We start from the raw sequence: 14,991 nt of genomic DNA on the forward strand, positions 1-14,991 counted from the left end.
CTGCCCATACCACACGCACTCATGCAACCCCATACCATCAGAGATGCAGGCTTCTGAACTGAGCGTTGATAACAACTTGGGTTGTCTTTGTCCTCTTTGGTCCGGATGACATGGCGTCCCAGATTTCCAAAAAGAACTTTGAATCATGACTCGTCTGACCACAGAACAGTCTTCCATTTTGCCACACTCCATTTTAAATGATCCCTGGCACAGTGAAAATGCCTGAGCTTGTGGATCTTGCTTAGAAATGGCTTCTTCTTTGCACTGTAGAGTTTCAGCTGGCAACGGCGGATGGCACGGTGGATTGTGTTCACTGACAATGGTTTCTGGAAGTATTCCTGAGCCCATTCTGTGATTTTCTTTACAGTAGCATTCCTGTTTGTGGTGCAGTGTCGTTTAAGGGCCCGGAGATAACGGGCATCTAGTATGGTTTTACGGCCTTGACCCTTACACACAGAGATTGTTCCAGATTCTCTGAATCTTCGGATGATGTTATGCACAGTTGATGATGATAGATGCAAAGTCTTTGCAATTTTTCGCTGGGTAACACCTTTCTGATATTGCTCCACTATCTTTCTGCGCAACATTGTGGGAATTGGTGATCCTCTACCCATCTTGGCTTCTGAGAGACACTGCCACTCTGAGAAGCTCTTTTTATACCCAATCATGTTGCCAATTGACCTAATTAGTGTTAATTGGTCTTCCAGCTCTTCGTTATGCTCAAATGTACTTTTTCCAGCCTCTTATTGCTACTTGTCCCAACTTTTGTTGGGATTTGTTGACACCGTGAAAATTGGAATCAACGTATTTTTCCTTTAAAATGATACATTTACTCGGATTAAACGTTTGATCTGTCATCTACGTTCTATTACAAATAAAATATTGACATTTGCCATCTCCACATCATTGCATTCAGTTTTTATTCACAATTTGTTTAGTGTCCCAACTTTTTTGGAATCCGGTTTGTACATTTTGCACAATAAAACATTTTTAGAAAAAAATCATGTTTTTGTGTTACCATTTTCTTAGAGCCATATTTGTTTTTCATTTTTCTGGCTATAGTCTTGTGTGAGGTCTTGTTTTTTGCAGGACGAGGTGACATTTTTATTGCTGCCATTTTGGGGTACATATGACTTTTTGATTGATTGATATTATGTTTTTTGTGAGGTGACTAAAAAAGCTGTTTTGGCATAATTTTTATTAGTTTTTTTTACACCGTTCACTTGATGGGGTAGATCATGTGATATTTTTGTAGAGCCAATTGTTACGGACTCGGTGATACCAAATATGTCTTTTTTATTTATTTATTTACATTTCACACAATAAGAGTGTAACAGCAGCTGCTGTGCTTCGCTGTTCCCCTGCTTAGCACAGCGGTCCCAGGCGCCGTGCTCAGTGGTGATCTGTGGCCAGTGCTTCCCATTCACCGCTGCAGCCCTGGGCTTTGTCTGTGTGTGTGCTGTGGTTCTAAGCATCTGCTCCACAGTTTCCTCTAAGCCCTGGTCACAGCATGCTTATTGCTGGTTTCTTGCAGCACTTCCTTGAGGGGGGCGCGCGTCACTTCCTGGGCTTTATGGGTTAGGTCATGTGACCTCACTGACCAACCCTAGCCCTCCTGCACTTATATAAGTGGCCCAGTCCCCTTCCCAGATGCCTCAGTGTCAAGGTCCTTGTGTTTTGCTAAAGATCATGATACTCACGTGCGTTCCTGGATTCTGCTAACCGTCTGATCCCTGCCTACTTGCCTTGACTCTCCTTTTGCCGACCTGGATTGCCTGACCTGTACCTGTGCCGCCTGCCCTGACCTTTTGCCTGTCTGACTACACCTCTTCCTCATCGTTTGGTCCTGCACTGTTGCTCCTGGTAACAACTCCACCTGCCAGACTACGCTTGTACTTCTGGTACCTTTCTCAGGTACCTCCTGGTCCGCCTGGACCAGCTGCCTCGTGTGCATACCCTCCTCAAGAGGTAGCGACCTGGTGTTCCCCTCAGTAAAGTCTATCCCCACCATCAGGGGTACTGTGAAGAATCGAGGGCTTCACTTAGACAATGCCCTTAGGGAAGGTAGGACACATGGCACAGTGGGTTCACACCCGATGGTTCGTGACAAAGAGCATTTAAAGAAAAAATAAATCATGGTTCTGTGTTGCAATTTTCATAGAGCCATATTTATTTATATTTTTCTGGCTATGGTCCTGTGTGGGGGCTTATTTTTTGAGGCATAAGGTAACATTTTTTTTATTGCTACCATTTTGGGGTACATACGACTTTTTGATTGACTAGCATAATTTTTTTTGCGAGGTAAGCTAACAAAAAAAATCTGTTTTGGCGCAATGTTTATTTATTTATTTTTTATGACGATCACCTGATGGGGTAGAGCATATGATATTATTTTAGAGCTGGTTGTTGCAGATGCGGTGATACCAAATATGTCTATTTTATTTTTTTTCTCCTATTTTTAAAAAAAATTTAATAGCGGATTAGTGGGGAATTTTTTTTAAAATGTGAAACTTTTTATTTGATTTTATTTTTTCAAAACCCTATTTATTATTTTTTATTTTACACTTTGTGTCCCCTATAAGGATATATATTTTTTTAACTATTGAGTTCACCTGTAACTGGGGCTGACATAGTAGCCCCAGTTACAGGGGAAATATACCCCCCAGAAAGGCTGTAGCAGTTAACAGCACTGTACAACCTCAGTGCAGGGCTGATCGACATCTGTGGAAGACCCGGCAGCTCCTGCCCGGCCCCATCGGTCACATGACCACTGGGTTGGGACAGGAAGAAGCATAGCGCTTCCTGATCTGTATACACAGCGTTTGTTGAGCGCTGTGTATACAGCAGTCTAGAAGGCAGGGACACCAAGGAACGGTCCCTGCCTTCTCTCTGGGGTGCTCTTCTGTCACTGACAGCGGGCCCCCTGCTCGGCAGCTGCACGATTAGCGTGCAGCTGCGATATCTGAAATGACATTCCATAATGTCCATTCAGAAATAAACCCGACCTTCCAGGACATTATAGTAAATGGGTGGTCGGGAAGTGGCTAAACTTATTAGGAACAGCAAGAGTATAGTGTGGATGTGGAAAGGGTAGGGTAGTTGTGGCATTTGGTCACAACAGTAGCTGCAGAAGTGGCAGCACAGCATAAAACAGACAAGGTGGTAAATCGGCAGTTTAGGGATAGTGGTAGTAGTAGTAGTGGCTGATGTATAGTGTAAAGGCCTCCTTTACATGATTGTATCTGTTTTTCAGTCCGCAAATCAGATCCCTAAGCATCCCGCACTTTTAACAAGCTCCATTCTTAAACTGTCTTGTCCACAAAAAGGACAAGAATAAGACAGGTTGTATAATTTGTAGCATTGCTTAATGGATGTGGACAACACACAGATGACATCCATGTGTTGTCTGCATTTTTTGTGGCCCTATAGAAATGAATGGGTCTATATTCAATCCGCTAAATATGCGGATCAGATGCGGACCGAATATATGGTCGTGTGCATTAAGATTAATGGTGGTGGCTGTAGGGGATTAGCAGCAAGGAATAGCAACTACATCAGTAGCCACAGCAGCAGACATATGGCATAGAACATGTTGGCAGGCAGACAACAGCACTGTCACGATGGTGGCAGTGGCAGCAGTAGCCATATGGTATAGAACATGATGGTAGAAAGGCAGACAGCAGCAGTGGCATGATGACAGCAGCAGCAGCCATACAGTACAGAACATGGTAGGCAGACATGATGGTATGCAGGAAGACAGCAGAAGTGGCAAGATGGGATACCTTCAAAAAGACCAGATATATTCAGTGAAAATTCTTGGTCATCACCACACCTTCTGTGTCACTAAAAACCATCTCTGAAACTAAAGGCTGGGCAAGAGAGAACAGAGAGAGAGAGAGAGCATACTGAGCCAGTTTGGCCCACAAGTCATACTGCCCAGAATTCCATGGGGTCCGAGAACACAGTATGCAACTGTGAAAGGCTGCAGTCATATAACTGAAATGGCTGCTGTGATTCCTGCTACTTGCTGTAGCTGAGACAGTTAGAAAGGGGTGACTAAAATTTAGGTGAATTGAATTCTACAGAGTTTAGACGGCACACCAATTTTGGCGTCGTTGATCTCAGGAGATGGTTCCCAAGCCAAACTCGATAAATAAAAATAGGCTCCTGTATTCCACTGTGTTGCTTTGCATGCTGTATTATTTTATTAAGGTGGGTATTCCAGTAAATAATCAAAACTGAACTTTTTCGGCCACAAGGCCTTCTTCAGAGTATTGAAATATACATTATGTATATATATATATATATTTTAATGCAGTGGTACTCTGGCTTCCCAGGTGAAAAGTCTTACCACAGCAACACTGCCTGGGCTAGAACACAGACAAATTTAATTTGGGAGAAGGTGTGGATGTGCACAACATTTGCTGACAGAAAAGATTCCCTTTTTTGTAATGAGCCAAAGTGGCGGTTTTCTTGCTTGCTTGGTGAAAAATCCCACCAAACCAACAGTGCCTGGGCCACAGCTCAAAATAGTTAAACTTAGGCAAAGGAGCAGAAGTTCTCCAAATTTATCACAACTAAGTGGTATGGCAGCAAGCTAAACTGCCAGCAACTTGGCTAGTTGGGAGTTCAGCATGCACATAAGATGATTGCTGATCGCAAATAGTTTTCTTATGGCCACACACACATTCTGTTATGCATGTCTCACGATGGAGCAGAGGACAAAGAAGTAGGAGTCTGGGCAGGAGAAGAGGCGGCTGATAAGGACACTGTACTGCTTGGGAATGTGGGGTGACTGTCACAAAGAAGATCAGGAGAAGGAAGACAAACTTGTTGACCAGTTGTATTTTCCCAAAGGATTCAATGCTGCCGCCTCATGTTCAGCAATAGAACCCTGGTACCTACAGTGTGTTTGTGTTTGAATGCCCATTGCTTATTTTAATCCTGAATCTTGCACAAGTTTGTGTGTACTCACCTTGTGGAGGAAAAAACCGCCATATGGGTTTTGGATTGTGCCAAGACGGAGGTACTCTTGCTTGGCGAAAAGTCCCACTGCCCCGGCCAGAGCCCAGAAAAGTTACATTTACGGCATAAAAGTGCGCCACATTTACTTCAGCTAAGTGGTAGGGCAGCAAATGAACCACCTTTCTAACTTGGCTTGGAGTTCATAAGCTAATTGCTGGTTGAAAATAGTTTTCTCATGGCAACACATTTCATTACGCATGTCTCAAGATGAAGCTGAAGACAAGGAGAAAAATGAGTCTGAGCAGGAGAAGAAGCAGCTTATGATGATAAGGACACTGTACTGCTTGGGGCTGGCCCCCATAAAGATAATCAGGAGAATGAGGACAAACTTGTTTTGACTGGGAATACTGACCAGTTCTATTTTCCAACAGGATCTAGTGATGTTGAAACAATCTTATTTATCCACAATTTTGAAAGGGTGCCAATAATTTTGTCTAGCCCATTTTTGGAGTTTGGTGTGACATTAGGTCCAATTAGCTTTTTTCTACTTTTTTGGTTTTGTTCCAATACACACAAAGGGAATAAACATGTGTATAGCAAAACGTGTTACTGCAATACTCTTTTGTGACAAATACTTAAAAAATTTCAAGGGTGCCAACATTTGCGGCCATGACTGTATGTGACAGACTAATGTAATTGAATTATTTTCACTGGCAGGTATGCACTGCAGGCCGCAGGGGTACTTGACCGCAAAAAAAAATGGGAATTTGTCCCCCTGGAATCTAACAAATGGATTTAATGAATAGATTTTCCCTGTCAGATATTCAGCACAGGGGTACTTCACAGAAAAAAAATGTGAATATGCCCCCCCGGGGCCCTGAAGTCACAGACGGATTACCTATATTATTTTCCCTTCCCCTGGCACATATGCAGTGCAGGTGTCCTTAAAAAATGCCTAGATGTCGCCCACTGAGCTACCAGAACAGGATTAAAGTAATGTCCCTGGCACACATGCAGTTGCAAGTGCACTGCACTCGCAAAAATGGTCGCCGGCGCCCATCTAACAAGCAGACTGATTAAAGCTTATTTCTCTGTGGCACTGGGCTCAGGGGAACAAAAATGTAGCATAGCACCCACAAAAATAATCGCTGTAGTTTGCAGATTTAACACCAAGAACACCATAATTGTTTCCTAATTTCTCCCTCACAGCTACAGCATCCTCTCCCTACACTAGTAAGAGCTGATGTGACGTGCAGCGCTACGTGACTCCATCTTATATAGAGGCTGAGTCACTGGCCAATCACAGCCATGCCATTAGTAGGCATGGCTGTGATGGCTTCTAAGGGCACACAAGTTAAACGCTTGTTGATTGGCTGCCCTGCAGCTTTTCAACACGCGCCATTAAATCGCCAAACACCAAACTCAAACCCGAACTTTTAATGAAATGTTCAGGTTCGGGGTAAAAAAATCCTAAAGTTCGGTACGAACCCGAACTTTACAGTTCGGGTTCGCTCAACCCTAGTGCTGAGCCCGCCCTCAGATGCCTCAATCAATAGCAATTGCGGCATCTATTGGTTAAGCAAAGGGAACCATACATTGCCTTGCTTCTCTGCATTTAAACTTTTATCTTTTATGTATTATGGCATGACTAAGGGCTCCTCTGCCTGAAACCGGTCGGCACTTTTGGGGTAATTTATCAAGCTGGTGTAAAGTAGAACTGGCTTAGTTGCCCATAGCAACCAATCAGATTCCACCTTTCACTTTCCAAAAGAGATGTCAAAAATTTAAGGTGGAATCTGATTGGTTGCTATGGGCAACTAAGCCAGTTATACTTTACACAAGTTTGATAAATGATCCCATATGTTTTTAACTTGTTGATGTCCTGAGATGAAATAAAGACATTTTATGCTAATCACTATTCTTCAGACAACATGTTTATCCTGGGATCCAGCCCTGTTTTCATGCACCGCACCACTTATGGAAGTTAGCTGGTTGTATCCTACACTCTTCCTTGCTTATAGAATTACTGTGCCTCAGTATTAACAGGGTGGTCAAATATATCTATAGATGGGAAAATTAGTATGTGGTTTGATTTTATATGTGGTCATTGTGGATAAATAGTGGAGGGAAAACAATTAAGTTAATATTGAGTTAAGTTGTAATTGATGGGGGAACTCCTTGGGGAATTAGTAGGGGGGTATAGAGAGGGTGGATAGAGGTAGGCTTATATTTTAACTTGGCATATTTTTATATATTGTAATTGCATTTTTTTTTTTTTTTATAAATAAAAGAAAAAAAAAAATGATGTCCATTATCCTTAATCATTTTGATATGGGGGAGATATAGTTAGAAGATGCAGTGTGGTGTGCAATGGTGTTTCCTTATTTATTATTTTGTCTTTATTTACAATTTGTGCCCCATTCCTTTATCAGGAAATACCAGGCCTTTGGGGGAGCATTTATTTTTAATTATTGTAGATAGAGTTGAGCGGACACCTGGATGTTCGGGTTCGGCCGAACTTGAAAAAAAAATTCGGGTTCGGGACCCGAACTTGACCCCGAACCCCATTGAAGTCAATGGGGACCCGAACTTTTGAGCACTAAAATGGCTGTAAAAATGTCATGGAAAGAGCTAGAGGGCTTCAAAAGGCAGCAAAATGGCAAATGCTCTGCAAATAAATGTGGATAGGGAAATGAATAATAAAAAAAAAGACCTTAAAAAAATTTAAATTAGGAATGATGTAGGAGGAAGAGGTTGAGGAGGCGGTAAATGGGTGGATGTGGCCGTGTAGGTCTAGGTGGAAGCGGCGGCGAAGGAGGAATAGGTAGCCAACACAGATGGGTGTTGCAACAGGACAATAACCCAAAGCATAGAAGTAAATCAACAACAGAATGGCTTAAACAGAAGAAAATACACCTTCTGGAGTGGCCCAGTCAGAGTCCTAACCTCAACCCGATTGAGATGCTGTGGTATGACCTCAAGAAAGCGATTCACACCAGACATCCCAAGAATATTGCTGAACTGAAACAGTTCTGTAAAGAGGAATGGTCAAGAATTACTCCTGATCGTTGTGCACGTCTGATCTACAACTACAGGAAATGTTTGGTTGAAGTTGTTGCTGCCAAAGGAGGTTCAACCAGTTATTAAATCCAAGGGTTCACATACTTTTTCCACCTGCACTGTGAATGTTTACATGGTGTGTTCAATAAAAACATGGTAACAATTAATTCTTTGTGTGTTATTAGTTTAAGCAGACTGTGATTGTCTATTGTTGTGACTTAGATGAAGATCAGATCACATTTTATGACCAATTTGTGCAGAAATCCATATCATTCCAAAGGGTTCACATACTTTTTCTTGCAACTGTATATTAGACGGTCAGTGGATAACAATTTTACTGTAGGCCAGTGGAGTACAGGTCCCAAAAATTATGCATTCACCTGACAGAAAAGAACAAGTGATTATGTGGCTGGAGGTATATTAGGCGGTCAGTGGATAACAATTTTACTGCAGGCCAGTGGAGTACAGGCCCCAAACATTAGGCATTCACCGGACAGAAAAGAACAAGTGATTATATGGCTGAAGGTATATTAGGCGGTCAGTGAATAACAATTTTACTGCAGGCCAGGGGAGTATAGGCCATAAACATTAGGCATTTACCGGACAGAAAAGAACAAGTGATTATGTGGCTGGAGGTATATTAGGCGGTCAGTGGATAACAATTTTACTGCAGGCCAGTGGAGGACATGCCCCAAACATTAGCCATTCACCGAACAGAAAAGAACAAGTGATTATGTGGCTGGAGGAATATTAGGCGGTCAGTGGATAACGATTTTACTGCGGGCCAGTGGAGTACAGGCCCCAAAAATTATGCATTCACCTGACAGAAAAGAACAAGTGATTATGTGTCTGGAAGTACATTAGGAGGTCACTGGATAATTTTTATTACTGTAGGCCACTGAAGTAGAGGCCCCAAAAATTAGGCATTTAACAGACAGAAAAGGCTTTTTATGCCACTATATATACATAAGACAAGGACCATTCTATGTTCTGCGTGGTGGCGTATATGTGTGGGCTGGCATGAGGAAATTCAATTACACGTGGTCGTTACAGGTGTTGAATTCCTCCAACATCCATGCCTCACTCATTTTTAGAAATGTGAGGTAGTCCACACTGTCGTGAGCTAGGCGGGTGCGCTTATCGGTCACGATCCCCCTGCTGCGCTGAACGTCCATTCAGACAGGACACTCGACAAGGGGCAAGCCAAGAGTTCCATGGCAAATTGTGCCAGCTCTGGCCACAGGAAAATCCTGCACACCCAGTAGTCAAGGGGTTCCTCAGAGCGTCCACATCGGCCGTTAACCCGATGTAGTTGGACACCTGTCAGTCTAGGCATTCCCTGAGGCTGGATCCGGAGGGCGGCTCTCAATGGGTTGGCTGCTAGAATGATCTAATATCCAAACCGCCCTCTTCTTGCAGGCGCGGTAGGATTGGTACCCGCACCTGTTTTGCTGTGGTTGGAAATTCTTTTGCCAGCGCCCACAACATCAGAATGCAGCATCTCTCGCAGCAAGGCCTGGAAATGCTGCATTCTGACAGCCCTCTGTGATGCTGGTGACATGTCCGCCATTTTGTTTTCTTACTTAGAGTCTAAATATGTTGCCACCCAGTACTGGTCCTTGCCCTTTATGCTTTTTATAAGGGGGTCCCTCTTCAAACACTGGAGCATGAAGGCCCCAATTTGCACTAATTTGAAAGCGGTGGAGCGCCCTGGCTCCTGCTCATCGCACAGGAGAATGTCATCCTCGGTCTCCTCCTCCTAGCAATGGACAACACCAGGGATCCCCGAAAAGTTTAAAGTCCCCCTCAAAGCCTGCTTTTCTTGCTCCTCCTCCTCCCCCCAGCCACCATCCTCCTCTGACTCCTCTTCAGACTCCTGCTGACTTGTCTCAGATGGAGTAGCCCCCCCTGGGAATTCATTCAGCATTGCGACTTCCTCAACTTCCAGCTCCTGCTCCTCGACGGCTTGATCAATGACACAACGCAATGCACGTTTTAGAAGGAAAAGGGAAAGGTTAGATGTCACTTATGGCGCCCTGGCTGCGACTGACCAGTTTGGTCATCTCATCAAATGGCCGCAGAAGTCTGCATGAGTCGCGCATGAGCAGCCACTTGCACGGTGAAAAGAAACCAAGCTGCCCAGAACCTGTCCTGCTGTAGAGTTTGTATAGGTAGTCGTTAATGGCACGTTGCTGCTGGAGCAGCCTATCAAGCATATACAAGGTGAAGTTCCAGCGCGTCGGGCTGTCACAAATCAGACGTCTGACGGGGAGGTGGTGTCGCCACTGAACGTCAGCAAGGTGAGCCATGGCCATGTAAGATCTTCTAAAATGTCCAAAGATTTTCCTGGCCTGCCGCAAGACGTCCTGGACTCTGGGGTATTTGGCGACGAATTGCTGCACGACTAAGTTCAGGACGTGTGCCATGCACGGCGCACGTGTCATTTTGCCCTGTTTCAGCGTGCTCAGCAGATTGGCACCGTTGGGCTTAAAGCGACTTTCGCATAGGCAACACTATTGTAAACAGCTGGCACGTTAAAAAAAAGCCCAAACTGCGGAGCCATGTGCCGGCGTCCTGGGAGCGCAAGATGTGACCGTGCATGGTGGGTGGATGGCTCGCTCCAGATACATTTGCAGTTTGCTTTTTGCCTCCTGTGCACTGCGATTTCTGCCTGCTTCTCCTCCTTATCTGTTGCTCTGTCTCTCCCTCTGAACTCCACCCCTCTTCCTCTCTTGTGGGCAACCACATGACATCTATCGACATTTCATCATCATCACCTTCACCACCACTGACATTAGAGATCTCGGAGTAGGCAGCAACAGTGGGGACCACCGTCCTTGGGCTGAGCTGGGTACTGTCGTCAGACTGCTGGGTGGCGGCCGTTGCTATCTCCACTTCTTCATCCGATGCCAAGAATGGCTGCGCATTGGTAAGATCTGGGAATGGATGGAAAAATAATTCCTCTGACTCGAGTGGAGGGGCTATGGTGGTGGTGGTGTCTTTGGGAGTGCACACAGCAGAGAGTGAGGAGGGTGAAGCTACAGAGGATGAGGAGGGTGCAGAAGCGGAAGGCTGAGTGAGCCACTCAACCAACTCTAGTGCGTCATTTAACATAATCGCACGCACCTTCTCCAACTGCCTACTTAGGCTCCGGCCTGGTGCACCTGCCCGACCCCTACCACCCCTGTGGAACGGCCTGCCTCTTCCTCTGCTTGTCATTTTCAAAATGACCCTGTGCCAAAGTCCCTAGAGAAGAGCAGTATTTGTGGAAGCGGGTATATCACAGGCCTCAATCAGTATTTGGTGGACGTCTGTATATCGTACCCCTCAATCTGTATTTTGTAGAAGCAGGTATATCAAACCCCTTAATCAGTATTTTGTGGAAGCAGGTATATTGCACACCTCAATCAGTATTTTGTGGAGGCAGGTATATAGAACCCCTTAATCTGAATTTTGTAGAAGCAGGTATATATTGCACCCCTCAATCAGTATTTTGTGGAAGCAGGTATATAGAACCCCTTAATCAGTATTTTTGTAGAAGCAGGTATATCCCACCCCTCAATCATTAATTTGTGGAAACAGGTATATAGAACACCTGAATCAATATTTGGTGGAAGCAGGTATATCTCACCCTTCAATCCGTATTTAGTGGAAGCAGGTATATCAAGCTCCTTAATCAGTATTTTGTTAAAGCAGGTATATCACACCCCTCAATCTGTATTTTGTGAAAGCAGGTATATCAATGCACCATATTTTCAATGTATTTTCAATGCACCACCTTTAAGTGCAACTCTTTAAGTGCACATACTGAATTATACCAGAATTGGACCAGAAGGGGACCACAGGTGCTTACATAGATACCCCCACATCTATTCACCCAGCAAGGAACTATTCATCTCTTTCTCCATCTTACCTTCTCATCTGACAGCTTGCACAAACCTGTTTGGCAACATAAAACACTTCCTTCCCAAACACACACAGATACCTCCTGCCCTCTCTTATTCTCATCTATTACCACTTTCTCTGCTTCCCCTTATTGCTGGTGATATCTCTCCAAATTCAGGCCCCCTCAGCAAATCCCCACTATCACCTCCATGTCCCACAACAAATCTCCTTCTACAAATTTCTGCAACCCTTTAAACCTAATAACCATTCCTCTGACCCCTGCTCTTATGGTTACTCTTGCAGGAGCATTATGGAATGCTTGCTCTGTCTGTAACAAACTGTCCTACATTCATGAACTTTTCATCTCTCAAAAACTTTCCTTTCTGGGCCTCACAGAAATATGGCTGACACACTCTGACACCTCCTCCCCTGCTGCACTCTCTTATAGTGGATTTCAATTCACTCACACCCCGCCCCGGCTGCAAACATGGTGGAGGAGTTGGTCTTCTCCTACCAGACACCTGATCCTACAGCCCAACTCCACTGCCACCCTCCATTACGCTCACCTCATTTTAAGTACACTCTGTTCGCATCTACTCTCCCTCCAACCTTCAACTAGCTGTTATTTACCGCCCCCCAGGCCCAGCCACCATCTTTCTTGACCACTTTAATACCTGGATACTACACTTTCTTTCTGCCGACATCCGCACTATCATCATGGGTGATTTCAACATCCCTATTGACACCTGCCACTCGGCAGCCTCTAAACTCCTATCGCTCTCTTCCTCCTTCGGCCTATCACAGTGGTCTTCAGCTCCCTCCCACAGAGATGGTCACGCACTCTAATCTTTACCTGCCTCTGCTCCCTATCTAACCTTTAAAATTCGCCTCTCCCCCTATCCGACCACAACCTACTCACCTTCTCTTCATTGGTCTCTTCTGCTGCTCCCCCAGTCCACACACTAGCACACCCCCGCAGGAACCTTAAACATCTCGACTTTCGCTTGCTTTCTGATTCTCTTCTCCTACTCTCTACCATCTGTTACCTCCAAGACCCAGATGCTGCCACCACCCTATATAACACCACTATAAGTAGAGCTCTGAACAATGTTGCCCCCCTCACACACAACAAAACCCGAAAAATCAACAGACAACCCTGGCACACCAACCTGACCAAAAAACTCAGACAAGCTTCCAGGGCTGCTGAGCGGCAGTGGAAGAAATTCCATTCTAAAGATCAATTCACCGCATACAAGCAATCCCTCCTCATATTCAAATCCTCACTGGCCCACAGTCCTAAACAACTTTTTAACACTTTTAACTCCCTTCTCTGTCCCCCAGCGCCCCCTCTCTTCTCAGCTGAGGACTTTGCCAAATACTTCAAACAAAAGATTGTCAACATCAGAGAAAGCTTCAGTACACAATCCCCACAGACCCCCTACTCAACTGCTTGGTACTCTTCTCCTAAAACCTGCTTCTCCACCATTACAGAAGAAAAACTCTCCACTCTACTGTCCAGATCACATCTCACCACCTGTGCACTTGACCCAATCCCATCCCACCTCACCCCTAACCTCACCACAGTGTTTATCCCAGCCCTAACTCATCTCTTCAACCTATCACTAACCTCTGGTGTCTTCCCCTCTGCTTTTAAACATGCTACCATTGCACCCATCCTCAAAAAGCCTTCACTTGACCCATCTTCTTTGTCCAGTTATCGGCCCATATCACATCAGCCTAGACTACTGCAACATTCTCCTCTGTGGCCTTCCATCTAGCACTCTCGCACCCCTCCAATCTATCCTCAACTCTGCTGCCCAACTAATCCACCACCCACCCTGTTACTCCTCTGCCTCTCCCCTCTGCCAATCCCTTCACTGGCTCCCCATTGCCCAGCAAATTCAGTTCAAAATACTAACAAATACATACAAGGCCATACACAACCTGTCCCCTCCCTACATCTCCCTACATCTCTAAGCTACTTTCCCGATACATCCCCACACGCATTCTCCGATCCTCACAAGACCACCTTCTCTCCTCTCCTCTTATCACCTCTTCCCACAATCGCATCCAAGATTTCTCCCGTGCATCCCCCACATTCTGGAACTCGCTACCCCAACATATCAGACTCTCACCTATAGTGGAAACTTCACCCGCACCTACTGTGTCCTTCTCCCATACCATGTAGATTGTAAGCCCTCACAGGCAGGGCCCTCTCTCCTTCTGTACCAGTTTGCAACTCGTCTTGTTTATGATTAGTGCAATTGTCTGTATTATGTATGTGCACCGCTTATCAGCGCTAAGGAATAAATGCCGCTTTAATAATAAATAATAATATCAAACTCCTTAATCAGTATTTTGTGGAAGCAGATATATCGCACCCCTCAATCAGTATTTTGTAGAAGTAGGTATATCCTACACCCCAATCAGTATTTTGTGGAAACAGGTATATAGAACACCTGAATCTATATTTGGTGGAAGCAGGTATATTGCACCCCTCAATCAGTATTTAGTGGTAGCAGGTATATCTCCCTCCTAAATAAGTATTTTGTGGAAGCAGGTATATCAAACCCCTTAATCAGTATTTTGTGGAAGCTGGTATATCGCACCCCTCAATCAGTATTTTGTGGAAGCAGGTATATAGAACCCCTTAATCAGTATTTTGTAGAAGCAGGTATATCGCACCCCTCAATCAGTATTTTGTGTAAGCAGGTATATCAAACCCCATAATCAGTATTTTGTGGAAGCACCCCTTAATCAGTTTGTTTTGGGGCAACAGGTATATCAACTATATCAATAGTTGCTCCAATAACGCTTGTCCCTCTATATACCTGCGGTATCGCAGCAGAACCGCACACAACTGCTGCACAATACAAATGCATTATAATATACTTTCTATGTTAGAAAGTATATTATATCACACCCCTCAGTATATCACACTTATCGATAGAACAACTATACCAGTTCTTAAATGGACTTTTGTGGCCCTATTAGCTAGCGTTTGGTGTCCCTAACAGCTTGTCCCTGCTCCACAAAGCAACCTCTCCCTACACTGGCAAAACACAGAATGTAAAATGGCTG

General features: G+C 44.5%; 1 protein-coding gene across 2 annotated transcripts in view; it reads right to left on the bottom strand.

The window, feature by feature from the left end:
- DOCK2 (dedicator of cytokinesis 2) overlaps positions 1–14,991 on the bottom strand; it is a 1,232,183-nt gene that overhangs the window by 634,419 nt on the left and 582,773 nt on the right. The window lies entirely within an intron of this gene.

This window comes from Bufo bufo, chromosome 1 (assembly GCF_905171765.1).
Source record: "Bufo bufo chromosome 1, aBufBuf1.1, whole genome shotgun sequence".
Taxonomy (NCBI): domain Eukaryota; kingdom Metazoa; phylum Chordata; class Amphibia; order Anura; family Bufonidae; genus Bufo; species Bufo bufo.